This window comes from Tamandua tetradactyla, chromosome 2, assembly GCF_023851605.1.
Source record: "Tamandua tetradactyla isolate mTamTet1 chromosome 2, mTamTet1.pri, whole genome shotgun sequence".
Lineage (NCBI taxonomy): Eukaryota > Metazoa > Chordata > Mammalia > Pilosa > Myrmecophagidae > Tamandua > Tamandua tetradactyla.
The window spans coordinates 130,296,292-130,312,703 of record NC_135328.1 but is presented as its reverse complement, the minus strand read 5'-3'; the positions used below and the strand labels follow the sequence as shown (position 1 = coordinate 130,312,703).

At 37.8% G+C, this 16,412-nt stretch overlaps 3 pseudogenes; 2 read left to right on the top strand and 1 right to left on the bottom strand.

The window, feature by feature from the left end:
- Positions 1–4,906: 4,906 nt before the first annotated feature.
- Positions 4,907–13,423, top strand: LOC143657367 (mucolipin-1 pseudogene; annotated as a pseudogene).
- LOC143657360 (membrane-associated progesterone receptor component 2 pseudogene) lies at positions 13,391–14,057 on the bottom strand (annotated as a pseudogene).
- A 20-nt stretch (positions 14,058–14,077) lies between these two features.
- On the top strand, positions 14,078–14,709 carry LOC143657353 (mucolipin-1 pseudogene; annotated as a pseudogene).
- The last annotated feature ends 1,703 nt before the right edge of the window (positions 14,710–16,412 follow it).

Below are 16,412 nucleotides of genomic sequence, written 5' to 3'. Positions count from 1 at the left end.
CTACCTAACTGTAATACAATTATGTTAAAACACTGAATGAAGCTGAATGTGAGAATGATGGAAGGAGGAGGGCTGGGGGCACAAATGAAATCAGAAAGAAAAATAGACAATAAAGACTGAGATGGTATAATCTAGGAATGCCTAGAGTATATAATGATAGTGACTGAATGTACAAATTTAAAAATGTTTTTGCATGAGGAAGAACAAAGGAATGTCATTACTCCAGGGTGTTGAAAATAGATGGTAATTAATATTTAAAGATTTTAACTTATGTGTGAGACTAAAACAAAAAATGTTTCTTTGGTACAAAATTTTTATTTTGACTAGTGCATTTCCTAATATAACTTATGTAGGCAGCTTAATTGAACACTGTAAGTACATGGAACCTTGAGTAGGGCATGAGGTTCTGTAGGTTTGTCCAGAGTGATCCCCCAATAAATCCCAGAGTGATTTGAATAGTGAGTGGAAAAGTATTTGCAAAGTCCCATTTGGGGCATGGTGAGAAAGGGGAAAATTCAACTTCCCCAAGTGCAGAATTCTTGATATTCTCACAAGCAGTGGGGACAACCAAAGCAATAGGCTGAGTCCCCAATCTTGGGGTTTGTTCATATGAAACTTAACCCCATAAAGAATAGGTCAAGCCTACTTAAAATTAGGCCTAAGAATTACCCCCAAGAGAACATCTTTTGTTGCTCAGATGTGGCCTCTCTCTCCAGCCAACACAACAGGCAAACTCACTGCCCTTCTCCTTTCTACATGGGACATGACTCCCAGGGATGTGGACCTTCCTGGCAACGTGGGATAGAAATCCTAGTATGAGCTGAGACTCAGCATCAAGGGATTGAGAAAACCTTCTCGACCAAAAGGGGAAGAGGGAAATGAGACAAAATAAAGTGTCAATGGTTGAGAGATTCCAAACAGAGTCGAGAGGTTATCCTGAGGTTATTCTTACACTAAATAGATACTATCTTGTAAGTCAAGATGTAATGGAGAGGCTGGAGGGAACTGCCTGAAAATGTAGAGCTGTGTTCCAGTAGCCATGTTTCTTGAAGCTGATTGTATAATGATATATTTTCACAATGTGACTGAGTGATTGTGAAAACCTTGTGTCTAATGCTCCTTTTATCTGCCTTATCAACAGATGAGTAAAACATATGGAATAAAAATAATAGGGGGAACAAATGTTAAAGTAAACTTAAGTTGAAATGCTAGTGATCAATGAAAGGGAGGGGTACGGGTATGGTATGTATAAATTTTTGTTGTCTTATTTTTTTTCTGAATTGATGCAAATGTTCTAAGAAATGATCATGTTGATGAATATGCAACTATGTGATGATATTATGAACTGCTGATTATGTATAACGGAATGATCATATGCTAAGAACATTTGTGTTTGTTATATATATTTTTTAATTAAAAAATTAATAATAAATATATAAATAAATAGGCCAAGCCCTCAATATTGGGGTTCACCCCTATGAAAATTATTCTTGCGAAGGATAGGCGTTAAAATTACACCAAAGAGTCACCTCCAGAGAACTTCTTTTGTTGCTCAGATGTGGCCTCTCTCTCTAAGCCAACTCAGCAGGTGAACTCACTGCCTTCCCCCCTGTGTAGGACATGACTCCCACGGGTGTAAATCTCCCTGGCAAGGTGGGACAGGAATCCTGGGATGAGATGGGACCAAGGGAATCAAGGGATTTAGAAAACCTTCTTGACCAAAAGGGGGAGAAGAGAATTGAGAAAAAATAAAGTTTCAGGGCTGAGAGATTTCAAACAGAGTCTAGAGGTTGTTGTTGTTATCCTGTTGTTTATTCTTACACAATATATAGATATCCCCTTTTCAGTTTATGGTGTATAGGAGGGAAGTACCTGAAACTGTAGAGCTGGTTTCAGTAGCATTGTTTCTTGAAGATGACATATAATGATATAGCTTTTACGATGTGACTGTGATTGTGAGAACCTTGTGTCTGATGCTCCTTTTATCTAGGGTATGGAGAGATGGCTAAAAAATATGAATAAAAGACAAATAATATGGGAACAAAGATTAAAATAAATTGTGTATTTGGAAATACTAGTGGCCAGTTAGAGGGAGGGGTAACGGGTATAGTATGTATAAGGTTTTTCTTTTTTCTCTTTTATATTTTTTTCTGGAGTGATGCAAATGATCAAAAAAATGATCATGATAATGAATATACAACTATGTGATAATATTGTGAGTCACTGATTGTACATCATGTATGGAATGTTTGTGTGTTAAGAACATTTGTAGTTGTTTTATAAATAATATTTTTTATCATCATGATCATTTTTTTGAACATTTGCACCTCTCCAGCAAAAGAAAGAAAAAACTGATACATGCCATACCCCTTACCACTCCCTTTCATTGACCACTAGTGTTTCCAAATACACAATTTATTTTAACCTTTTTCCCCCTATTATTTGTTTATTTTTATCCATATGTTTTTGCTCATCTGCCCATACCATAGATAAAAGGAGCATCAGACACAAGGTTTGCACAATCACACAATTCCACTGTGAAAGCTATATCATTATACAATCATCTTCAAGAAATGTGGCTACTGGAACACAGCTCTACAGTTTCAGGCACTTCCCTCTAGCTTACTCTAATACAGTTGAAACACAGGATGATATAAATTGAAACAGAAAAGACATTTGACAAAATCGATCACCCCTTCTTGATTAAAAAAAAAAAACACTTAGAAAATTAAGAATATCCCCATAAACTGAAATGGGGATATCTGTATAATATCTATATAAAAAGAGAAAAAAACAAAAATTAAAAAAAGTGAGAGAGAAATTGACATTTAGAGATACACAAAAGCTGAAAGAACTATTACCTGAAGACCTACCTAACTGCTTTCTCTCTTGTCTATTATTTAACAAATAAATGTGTAAAATAACACTTTAAATCTATGTTAATGAGCATATAATGCATATAGATGTAATCTGAGGAAGTAACAATAAAAAGGGGAAGGTACAGAGATATATAGGAGTAAAAAGTTTGTATACTAGTGAAACTAGGCTGGTACTAGTAGAACTTAATTGTTACTAGTTTAAGATGTTAATTGTGATCTAAAAGGTAACTATGAAAGAAAAAAAACTAAAAAATATAGAGAAAAGGGAAGCAAAAGGGAATCAGAATGGTACACTATGAAAAAAACAACTAAATGCCAAAAAATAAAACAAAACAGTAATGGAATAATTGACAAACAAAAACCATAGAAAACAATAAGCAAATGGCAGAAGTCAATCTTTCTCACTTCTCACCTTATATGTCAACAGATTTAACTCCCCTATTAAAAGGCAGAGATTGGCAGATGGGATGCAATGGAGCTTTAGATTTGATACCAAAAGCAAAACCAAAAGAGGGGATTGTGGGAAGATGGCAAAGTAGGGGTCTCCAGGAATTGGTCCCTCCACCAAAACAACTGTTGAGGTGGCATGAATCAACTATTTTGGAACTCTTGTCTTCTAGTGGGACACTGTGTAGCACCAGGAAAGAGAAAGAGGCTGGTAAATTGCAGTGAAATTTTGGTGAATTCACTCTCTTGGCAGCAGTTATACTTCCCCAGCCCTCAGCTGTGTGGCAGGCAGCAGTGGGACTTCAGCCCAGGTGCCTGGTGCATCTTGCCTGGTCCAGGGTGGGCTATAAGGACTTAGTCCTCCAAAATTCTGGGGTGTATGGCCTGATCACTGACCATTCTCTGGATCTGTTCTGAAGCGCTCTGGGGCACCTACTCTGAGGGAGCTGAGTGTTCAAACCCCTGACAGGGAAACGCAGCAGAGGATTCTCAAAGAGGAAGTACCTATTTTTTTTGTCATTGATACTTTCCATTCCCTGTTTAGGAGCAAAAATAGTTTCAGAAAGACAAAATGATGGCTCCAGCCCTCAAAACAAATGCAAAACCCCAGCAAGCCAGAGGAATGAGAGAACTAGTTTTCAAAAAACTTTTGAAGAGGATGAGGTCAACATCACCTTCATAACAAAGCCAGATAAAGATACTGCAAAAAAATAAAATTACAGACCAAATCTCTTATGAATATAGATGTAAAAATTCTCAACAGTGTAGTAGCAAACTGTTCTACTTTGCTTGCTGCTGGAATGCAATATACCAGAAATGGAATGACCTTTTAAAAAGGGGAATTTAATAAGTTGCTAGTTTACAGTTCTAAGGCCAATAAAATGTCACAATTAAAACAAGTCTATAGAAATGTAAATCTAAGGCATCCAGGGAAAGATACCTTGATTCAAGAAGGCCGATGAAGTTCAGGGTTTCTCTCTCAAATGGAAAGGCACATGGCAAACATAGCATCATCTGCTAGCTTCCTCTCCAGGCCTCCTGCTCCATGAATCTCCCCCAGGGGCATTTTCCTTCATCTCCAAAGGTCGCTGACTGGTAGATTCTGCTTCATGGCTCTCGTCATTCTGTCATCCTTCTTGGCTCTCTTAGAATTTCCAAAGGCCGCTGGCTGGTGAAATCTGGTGCTCTCAGCCTCGTGGATCTTCTCAGTTCTGCTGTGGCTTTCTCATCATTCTCAAAAGGCACTCTCTACTTCGTGGTCCTGCAGCGTTCTGAAGCTTTCTCCTAAATATTTCTTCTTTTATAGGATTCCAGTAAACTAATCAAGACCACTTGGAATGGGTGGAGACCCATTAAACTCCATCTAATCAAGTTTAATATTACCCACACTTGATTGAGTCACATCTCCATGGAGATAATCTAATTAAAGTTTCCAACATACAGTACTGAGTAGGGATTAGAAGAAATGGCTCTCTTTACAAAATGGGGTTAGGATGAAAACATGGCTTTTCTAGGGTACATATATCCTTTCAAACCAGCACACAAACAAAATCCAACAGCTCATTAAGAAATCATACACCATGGTCAAGTGGGATTTATCCCACGTATGCAAGGGCAATTAACATAAAATTGATAAATACAATACACCACAACCAAACAAAGGAATTGAAACACATGATGATATAAATTGAAACAGAAAAGACATTTGACAAAATCTATCACCCCTTCTTGATGAAAAAAAAAACACTTAGAAAATTAAGAATAGAAGGAAATTCCTCAACCCAATAAAGGGCACATAGGAAAAACCCACTGCTAACATCCTACCCAATGGTAAAAGACCGAGTGCTCTTCCTCTGAGATCAAGAATGAAACAAGGATACCCGCTGTCACCACTATCATTCAACATTGTACTAGAAATTCTAGTCAGAGCAAAGTAGGCAACAGAAAGAAAGAAAAAATATCAAAATTAGAAAGGAAGAAGTGAAACTTCCTCTATTTGCATATGACATGATCCTTTATACAGGAAATCCTGAAAAATCTGCAATAAAGCTACTAGAGATAATACATGAATTCGGAAAAGTTTCTGGATACAAGATAAACATGCAAAAATTCATAGTGTTTCTATACACTTAGTAATGAACAATCTGAAAAAGAAATCAGGAAAACAATTCCATTTACAATAGCATCTAAAAGAATAAAATACATGGGAATAAATTTAACCAAGGTGCTGAAAGACTTGTACAGTGAAAACTACTTAATATTGCTAAATTAAAGAAGATTTGAATAAATATACAGACATGTCATGTTCACAAACTGAAAAACTTAATTTTGTTAAGATGTCAATTTGCCTAAAGCAATCGTCAAATTCAACGCAATCCTTGTCAAATTCCAATAGTCTTTTTATTTATTTACTTTTGCAAAAATGGAAAAGCTGATCTTCGGATTTACATGGAATTGCAGGAGGCCATGAATAACTAAAACTATCTTGAAAAAGAAGAAAGAGGGTTCACACTTCTTAATTTAAAACTTTACTACAAGGCGTGTAACTAGGTGAATGAACCTTGAGGAGAGTACGTTGAATGAAATGGCAGAAACAAAAAGACAAGTATCATGCCTCACTCATGTGGACCAACTACAACGTAGAAACTCAGAGAACTGATGTTGAGAGAGCATGGGTTATCAGGTTGGAGTCTATTGTAAAGGGTCCGAGATTGTAAATTATTATAGCAGTCACATATATTCAGGAATTGTAACTATTATTTCTAAATTCTGAGATATTCAGCTATTAGTGTATAGCCTGGTTGTTCCCTGAAACTTTGGGAATTTATGTGATACCTGAGACTCAGAGCTCTGAAGCTATGAAAGTCAGCATTATGCCATACAGCAACTGATTAAAAAGTTGAAAAGTAATCAGACTTCAACTAGAGATATGAATGAAGCTGATTTGGATAAAACTAAGGTAAATCAGAATATAGGATAAAAGTTGATATGATCCGTATTTTAAAACTTTCAACTTCTGTGTGAGACCAAAGGGAGAGATGTTTATTTGGTGCAAAATTCACATTTTGAGTAATGCATTGTCTAATTTAACTTGTGTGGTCAGTTTATTCAAACACCATGATTACATGGAATCTTGAATACGGCATGAGATCTTGTTGGTTTGTACAGGTTAGTGTGATGCCCGGATACATCCCAGAGTTATTTGGGCAGAGTATAAAAAAGTATTTGCAAATACTTTTTGCAAAGCCCTTGGGCGACTGGGGAGAAAGGAGGAAATGTCCAACTTCCCCCATCTGGGGAATTCCTGATGTTCTCACAAGCAGTAAAGACAACCAATTCAATAAGCTGAGCCCTATGAAACTTATTCCTGCAAAGGAGAAGCTAAGCCTACTTACAATTATGCCTGAGTCACCCCCAGAGAACCTCTTTTGTTGATCAGATGGGCCTTTCTCACTGAGCCAACTTGGCAGGTGAACTCACTGAGGCCGCCCCCCCCACCCCCACATGTGGGATATGACTTCCAGGGGTATAAAACTCCCTAGCAACGTGAGACAAGACTCCTGGGATGAGCCAGGACCCTGCATCATGGGATTGAGAAAGTCTTCTTGACCAAAAAGGGAAAGAGAGGAATAAGACAAAGTTTCAGTGGCTGAGTGATTTCATATAGAGTCAAGAGGTTATCCTGGAGGTTATATTTATGCATTCTATAGACATCCCTTTTTAGTTTATGGTGCATTGGAGTAGCTAGAGGGAAGTACCTGAAACTGTTGAACTGTGTTCCAGTAGCGTTGATTCTTGAAGACAGTAGTATAACTTTTACAAAGTGACCATATGATTGTGAAAACCTTGTGTCTAATGCTCCTTTTATCTAGGATATGGACAGATGAGTATACATAGTTACATAGTACTTTCAATATACTTATTGTTAAAAATAAGGATACAAATTAAATATTGGGGGGAATAAAGGGTAAAAAAATTAGATTGAAATACTAGTGCAACAAGAGGGAGGGGTAAGAGGTATGGGGTGTATGAGTTTTTTCTTTTTTATTTCTTTTTCTGGAGTGATGTGAATGTTCTGAAAATGATCATGGTGACGAATACACCACTACATGATGATATTGTGAGCCACTGATTGTATACTTAGGATGTGCTGTATGTGTGTGAAGATTTCTCAATAAAAATATTTTTAAAGAACTTACTACAAAGCTACAGTAATTAAAACATTGAGGTACTGGCAGAAGGATAGGCATATAGACCAGGGAATAGATTCAATAAATCCACATATCTCTAGATTTTTGACAAGAGGGCTAAGACCATTCAGTTGGGAAAGAATGGTCTCTTCAACATAAGTAAAGTGAAAAGTCAACCTCCCGGATGTGAGAAAATATTTGGAAACCATAAATCCAATAAGGGTTTAATATCTGAAATATATAAAGTAATCCTACAATTGAACAACAAAAAGACAAACAGCCCAATTTAAAATGGGCCAAGGATTTGAGTAGATACTTCTCCAAAGATGATATTCAGATGGCTAATAAGTGTATGAAAAGATGCTCGACACCATTAAGCGCTAAAGAAATTAAAACTACAGGGTACCACTTCAACCCCCATAGGACAGCTAATATAAAAAAATGTGAAAGTAATGAGTGTTGGCAAGGATGCGGAGAAATAAAAAGCCTTGTACATTGTTGGTGAGAATGTAAAATGATGCAGCTGCTATGGAAAACAGTAAGGTGGTTCCTCAGAAAGTTAAACAAAATTACCACATGACCTGGCAATTCCAATCCTAAGCATATACCCCAAAGAATTGAAAGCAGGGACTCAGATGGTATTTCTATACCAATGTTCTTTGCAGCATTATTCACAATGGCCAAAAAGTAGACGCAACCTAAAGTTCACCAGCAGATGAATGGATAAACAAAATGTGATATAACCGTATATTGGAATACTATTCAGCTATAAAAAGAAGTGAAGTGATGGTTGCCTAGTACAACATGTATGAATATTGAAGACCATATGTTGAGTGAAATCACAGGCATAAAATGACAAATATTGTATGATTTCTCATATATGAAATACTTAGAATAAGCGTATTCATGGAGTCAGAGAGCAGATAGTGGTTACCAGAGGTGGAGGGAGGGGTTGAGGGAATAGGGGGTAATTGCTAAATGAGTTTAAGTTTTGGTTTGAGATTATGAAAATTTTCTGGAAATAGACTGGTGAAAGTTACATAGTACTGTCAATATACTTATTGTTAAAGAATTGTACACTTAAAATGGTTAACACAATTTTCATGTTATGTATATTAACACAAATTAAAAATTACTTAATTATTAAGAAAATAATTAAAAGAGGAGAAAAAATTTCAGTGAATGAGAGCTGACACGGGAAAAATAAGAAACTGTCATTGCATCCAGCACCAGAAACATGTGTCATCAATAGTGAGGACAATGTATCATCAAGACCTTCAGAAACATCCTGCAGTTACTCTGCTCAATGCAAGCAAGCTGAACATTTAAAAAGTTTCTCCTGATGGGTATTGGGACATTTCTGTATTTGAACTAAATGTGTTTTCTGCAAGTTAAATGATCTGTATGACTCCAGGTGTAAAGCCACTTCCCTCAAGAATAACTATAACCTTCCTATGCACATGATGATTAAGTCAGGTTTTAGCAGAATCCTGAAAAGTCCAGCGATCCAAAGAGCCTTCCAAGCACTAAGCAAGAAAATTCATCAAGGGTCCTGGAGAAGTACCCCTGAAAAACCTGAAAATCACATTGAAATGAAACCCATATGCAAAGACTATGCACTGAAACACCTTTCTTCCCCAGGCCAGGAATCACAGCAGCAGCAGCACTAGAGGCCAAATCAGATGAGAAGAGGGTTCCAGGCAAGAAGCCTGTAATGGTGAAGAAAGGAGGAAAGAAGGCTGTTGGTGTTAAAAAAAAAAAAACAAAGAAGTCTTTTGTGGGAAAGCAGACTGTACCTACCAAGAAGCCAACAGGTAAAGAGATTTATTTTTAAATTCTTTGCATCTTTTGCCTGCAGAAAATTTACCTACCACAGCACAAAAGAAGTCTTCTGGTTAAATTATTTTATTCCATAAAAGCCAAATCATTTTGGACAGCTTATATTGAATAAAGACCAGATCAAAGAGGCAGTGAGAAAAGAGAAGGAGAAAAGTCAAGAAAAAGAGAATCAATATGGTACACTACAAAAAAAGAAATCAATTAAATCCAAAAAAAAAAAAAAGAGAGAGAGAGGCAGTGATGGAGTAACTGAAAACAAAAACATACAAGAAATACAGAAAACAGATAAAGTGGCAGAGGTAAATCTTTATCAGTTGTTACCTTAAATGTAAATGGATAAAACCCTCTTATTTAAAGGCAGAGATGTCTGATTGCATGAAAAGTCATGATCCATCCATATGCTGTCCATAAGAGACTCACTTCAAGTTGAAAGATGCAAAGAATTTGAAAATAAATGGATGGAAAAAGATATTCAGTGCAAATGCTAATCAAAAGTGAACCGGATTTGTCTTCATGGAGGGCTGCTCTGGACACGTGACTGCAGGTTGTGGGTCGGCTGACTCGGGGGGGTTGAAGTATCACCACAAAGTAGCAAGGCTTTAGTGAGAATGATGGACACTTGAACCCAGGCTGCCCTGCCACACTTCTGGCATACTATGCTCCCGCATGCCATAGTAGCTCCTATGGGCCAACATGGCTCAGAGACTGAGTGGCTCCTAAGACCAAGCCCCAGCTACGGGACCCAGTAGATGGCTCTCCAGTCCCTCAAACCCTACCAATAGAGGAAGACCTCCACCACCACCTGAAGTAGTTCTACCTAAGTTCCTGTTACAAATTTCATGCGAGGAGCTATGAACTCTTCAAGCTGATCTTGCAGAGGTGAAGATTCTGGTAGTCACTCTATGGTTCGTTCTGTTAGGGCTAAGCAATGAGTTGATGATGATGTTCCTGGAGGAGAACACCATCACCTTCTGTATGTCTTCCTTCTGCACTCCTTGGATGGAGCAGATGATACCCTTACAGCCTACATGTGGGAGCAGTTCTACCAGGCCATCTTCCACATCTGAACCACTACCTGATGTTCCCAATGTGTTGCTGAGTGTGTGATACATACAGCATCTCATGTCTGACCAAGGATTAACTTCACCCCTGTCCTTCTTCTTCTCAGACATCCTCTCTGGTAACACCCTGAAGAGAGCCACTATAACTCTGAGTGCAGCTCATCTCTGAGTATATCTTATTTTGAGACAAGAGCACATACCCAAATGTTTTCACACTACTTGCATTCAAGTCCATAGCACTCAGCCACCTGTGTTTTTCAACCATATACAATCTATAAAGCAGTTGCTATAGGCATAGACATGCTCAAATAAACCTCTTGCCATCTCACTATCTGCTGTGAGGTAGCTGCAGGTTTCTGTAAGTAAGTTACTCTAGTAAATGCTTTTAGACTGATCACCCTGGCATTAAGTGCCTCTTTCTTCAGAATCACAACTGGTCCCATTTCTTCTTTCAGATCAAGTCCAAAATCAAGGACTGGTTCAGTGGGACACAGTATTGGGCTACTGAGCGTACATGCAAGCAGGGATGGCCCCTGGGCCAATGGCTCAGTGCTGGTCCTCTGCCAATGGTATTACCACCATGGCCACATGGACCCAGTCAATTAAACCTTTGGTTGTCAATCACTCAGCGGTTGTCACTGACTGAATCCAGGTGTACCACCCCTCTCCCCACTGAGATGCCCCTCTTTCCCCTTTTGACGATCTCTGCTCTTGGATGGCAGCTTTAGTTACAAGGACCTCATACCAAGTTTCACAAGCTGATGAACATCACAATCTACTTCCAGCTGAAGAACATCAACCTGCAAATCCTTTTCAACAATGAAATCCTTGACTGTTACACCTTCAGTGTCCTCATAACATTTGAAAAGGAGGTGAACAGTGGGCATCCCCATCAACCTGGAGACCCAGACTCACATCCAGGAATGTAAGCACCCCAGCATCTTCAGGCATGGAGATAACAGCTTCTGGCTCCTATCTGATATGTCATGATCCTAACCTGCTCCCTGTCCTTCATGACTTGTTGCTACAGAATGAGTTTGTAGGAGTCATATGGCAACAGTAGGAACAATAAGCTTGTGGGAACAGCTGACATTTGTCAACAACAGTGGCTTCTGCTGGTCACCAGTGATGTGTTTACCATCTTTTTTTTTTTTTTATCTACAGAACACTGTTTATTTCAAGTCCAAAACACAAAATTATTCATTTTTCTTAACAGACTGCATAATTTTTATGGCATGAATATTTAGGGCTTCTGTAGTCACATGTGTAGATTTATTAAATTTTAGGCTCAAATGATTCACATACATGTTTACTACAGAGGACAAGTACTTCAACAAAATTTTTTATAAAGTATTTTACATAAAACACACCAAGCATTTACCAACACTTTTCAGTCTTTACAACCTGTCTTCAGCAGAGGTTTGGCTGAAGCTCTTCTTTTTAGCAAAACACTCCAAGACTGAATATTATAGAATATTGTATTTTACATATTTTAGCTTATTATTGCAGTTAAAAGTTCCCCTTTCTTTGATGACTTCTGCACATATTATGCCCATAAAGGAGAAGTCTTTTCTTAATCGGTGACTTGTTTTTTGGTGCAAATCGTCCCCAACCAAGAACTTAAAATAGTCATGATGAAATAAAAAAATTGACAAATATAGGGCTTCTAAGTAAGGGCTTTTCCAATCTAATAATGGAAGGATTTACTATCTATAATATCAGCTGGCATCAAAATATAAAGTAAAAATATGTGTATTTATAAATCAGTTCTTACCTGAATAATTTCAGGTCTTTTGAGAATGTTCCACAAAGTGGAATTCTTCCTGAAGTTACAGTGAATGTGGTACAATGTGTACAACTTGGTTAACCAGTGCCTGCTTTTCACATCCAAGATTTTCCCTTATCATGAATCAAATGCACAGTCCTGATTACCATGTCCATATGCAATGGCTTACAGTTTTGTATATAAAGTCCAACTCAAGCTTATTTGGCTTATTGTACATGCTTTATTAAAACAGTACGTATATTTACAGTATCTGCAGAAAGAGTCCCTTCCCAGGCGCTCACACACACATTCAGACACACCATACAGATAAAACACACATGTCCCCTGCACCCACGCCATTGAGATGTGAAGGTCAGACTCTGTACATTAGGCAGCTGTTGGGGGCTAGAGTTGTTGATTTGTTTTCAATTTTTTTGAAAAGAGGAAAGCATGGAAGACTGCATTTGGCCATTACAATGCTAACTGAGTTTGTGTATATTAACATAATGGCAGTAACATTGAATATTCATTTTACATTCTATAGAAAAAGAATGACATCAAGGTTTTGCTGGCAACAGAACATTCCAACTTCAGTCTCAATGCTGCTTGTAGTGACTTCTGAATTCACACAGGGGCTCTCCCTAAAAATAATTCAAGTCTTTGTAAGTGAAATAAGGCAGAATTAACACTGATTTGATCTAGGGGAAGGGAAAGGATTCTGGTTTCAAATTATATTACTGTTGGGGAATTAGTTTTGACTTAAATCCACTTGAAATCCCCTCTCCTAATTTTCAAAGATTTCTTAGAAATAAAGGATTTTTTTCTTTTCCCTGACAAAACCCAAAGAGAAAAGTTTGGGAATTCACATTTTAATGCTTCAGTAACCTATAAACTACTCAAATTGATGTGCAATACCCCCATCCTCTTGTCCTGGTCTCCTCCCTTCTTACGGCTAAAACAAAAACAGAGCATGTGAAATCAGAGTCCCTTACTGTCTTTTGAGGAGATTTGTACACTTGAAGGGTACCAAATACATATCTGGAAGTTTCTGATTAAAAGAAGAAAAGAGAGAGGGAGAAGGGGGCAGGGAGAGGGGGAGTGGGGGTGGGGTGGAGAACAGAGGGAGGGAAAGAGAGAGAGACACCTTGTGACTTTCTTCTCTTTAAAATATCCTTGTGTCCTTTTTTTTCCCCTCAGGATTACGAAGCCCCACCAGACATTACAAACAACTGCAACAAATGAGTTCCACAGCATAAATAGTGTCTAGTATTCAAATCTTCACTCGTTTTTCTTGTACACAACCTGTTCGAGTGTTTTTCGCAGCAGGTGAACATTCTCTGAAAGGGAGTAAGAATTGCAGTTCTGAAGGCCCCTAACTTTGGTTGTTTACAAAGTTCAATCCTGTTTATTGTGATCCTTGGTATCTTCTTCATCTGTATATTCTAATGGTTCTTCCCCTGGTTTTAGAAGTCTGCCTATATAGTCATAATTTTTCTTTAAACTGCATTTCCCATTCTCGAACACTCTCCATTTGTACAGCATTCAAATCTGACAGATCATCATATTCATCTCTTAGTGCATCTTTATCTAGACAAAATGTTGCCAGTTCTCTGGAGGCATCCCTACCAGCAAATATTCCATATGGACCTGCAGGGCCGTAGAACTTGCTGCCTTTGGTCACGTCGAAGACTTTCCCATTGACCGCGAGCAGGATGCGCCGGGGTGCACGACGCGTCTTACTGGCGCAGCTGGTCCAAGCTGAAGTCCCGCTTCGTCATGCGAGGCAGGGAGCCTAGACCCCACCGCCTATATCCCGCCGCCCCCAGCGTATCCACAGCCGGTAGGCCCCCAGCAGCACCAGCGCCACCAGCCGTGTTTACCATCTTAAGCACCAACATGAAGTTTGGTTTTGAAATCATGGACCTGGTGAGCTATGACATATGCAGCATCTTCCTGGGCACTTCAGCACTGCTCAACTGTGTTGGTGTCTTCTGCTACCTGATTCTCCTTGACAAGTACATCAACCTCATCACCACACTGTGGGTAGCTCTGCCCAGCACTATGGGCTTCTGCTGCTCTGTGGTTCTCACCTACTTGGACTATGGCTTCTGTGGCTGGATCATGTTGGAACCCTACCACGTGAAGTTCCATTTGCTGTTCCTGATGTCCAAGCGCCTCTTCTCTCACCAGTGGGGATGACATGATCATGGCACATCTGGCTTTTCTCCCAGCTCTCCTCTACTCCTTTGTCAGCCTCTTCATCTACATAGTACCGAGTGACTTCATCTACATAGTACTGAGTTCATCTACATAATACTGAGTGACTTCATAGTACATCACTTGTGCCTATGACACCATCAAGCACCCAGGGTTCATGGGTGCAGAGAATGGTGAGCTTCAGGCCCGCACTTACAGTGCCAAGACAGCCCCACATTGGATAAGTTCTGCCACAGGAGAGGCTCAGCCTGTAGCTCCTTTCCTGCTGTGGTAGGTACACATATGAGGATCATTTGCTACTAGGGAATTGACTCAGACCATGAATGCCACTGATCATCAGCCCCAGACTGTAGGGTCCCATGATTATTTATTTTTAGAATCTGATTTCAAGTACCACTTCCCTGCTTGGGTTGGACAAGGGTGAGAGCTGTTAAATAAACAGGTAAATAAAAAAAGAGAGAGAGGGAGCCGAACTGGCTATATTATTGTCAGACAAGATAGATTTTAAGTTAAAAAAAAAAAAAGATTACAAGACACAAAGAAAGTATTACATGTCAATAAAAGTTCAATTCAACAAAAGATGTAACAATTATAAACATAAATACACATAACAAGATAGTCCTAAAATATATGAAACAAACATTGACAAAATTGAAGGGAGAAATAGTTGTATGATTATTGTTGGAAACTTCAGTACACAATTTTCAATAATTGATAGAACATTTAAACAGAAGATCAATAAGAAGAGAGAACTTGAACACTACAAACTAATTATACTTAATGAATCATATAGAACACTCCACTCAATAACAGAATATATATTCTTTTCAATTGCATATGGGTCATTCTCTAGGATACACCACATATTTGACCACAAATCTTATTTTAATAAATTTTAAATTTTTGAAATCATGAAAAGTATCTTCTCTGACTACAGTGAAATGAAGATAGGAATCAATAACAAAAGGAAAATATGCAAATAGGTGTATATTAAACCATACAATCTTTCTTCTCCTTTTTTATTAATTTTTAATTAAAAAAATATAATAACAAACAAACATTCTTAACATACGATCATTCCATTATACATATATAATCAGTAACTCAAAATATCATCACATAATTATTATACATATATAATCAGTAATTCAAGTATTATCACATAGTTGCATATTCATCATCATCATAATTTTTTAGAACATTTGCCTTAATTCAGAAAAAGAAATAAAAAGACAACAGAAAAGAATTCATACATATCATACCCCTAACTCCTCCCTTTCACTGATCACTAGCATTTCAATCTAAATTTATTTTAACATTTGTTCCCCCATTATTTATTTTTATTCCATATTAAACCACACAATCTTAAATAACCAGTGGGTTAAAGAAGAAATCACAAGGTAAATTAGAAAATACTTAGAGATGAATGAAAACTAAAACAGAACATTTCAAAAATTGTGGAATATAGTGAAGGCAGTGCCCTGAGAGTAATTTATAGAAACAAATGCCTAAATTAAAAAAAGAACTCAAATTAATAACCTAATTCTACATCTTAAAGAGCTAGAAAAAGAAGAGCAAACTAAATGCAAATTTAGCAAAAGGAAGGAAATAGTAAAGAGATAAATGAAATAGAAGATAGAAAATCAATAGAGAGAATCAGCAAAACCAAAAGTTCATTCTTTAAGATCAATAAAATTAATAAACCTTTAGCCAGACTGACAAAGATGAATGGAGAGAACACAAAGTTAGGAATGAAAGTGAGGGCATTTACTATCAATCTTAAAGAAATAAAAATTATACAGGTTACTATGAACAATTGTATGGCAACAAATTACAAAACCTGGAAGGAATGGACAAATTCCTAGAAATATGTAAGTTACCTAAATTGACTCAAGAAGAAATAGAGGGCAGGCCATGGTGGCTCAGCAGGCAGGAATGCTTGCCGGCGATGCCAGAGGACCCGGGTTTGGTTCCCGGTGCCTGCCCATGTAAAAAAAAAAAAAAAGAAATAGAA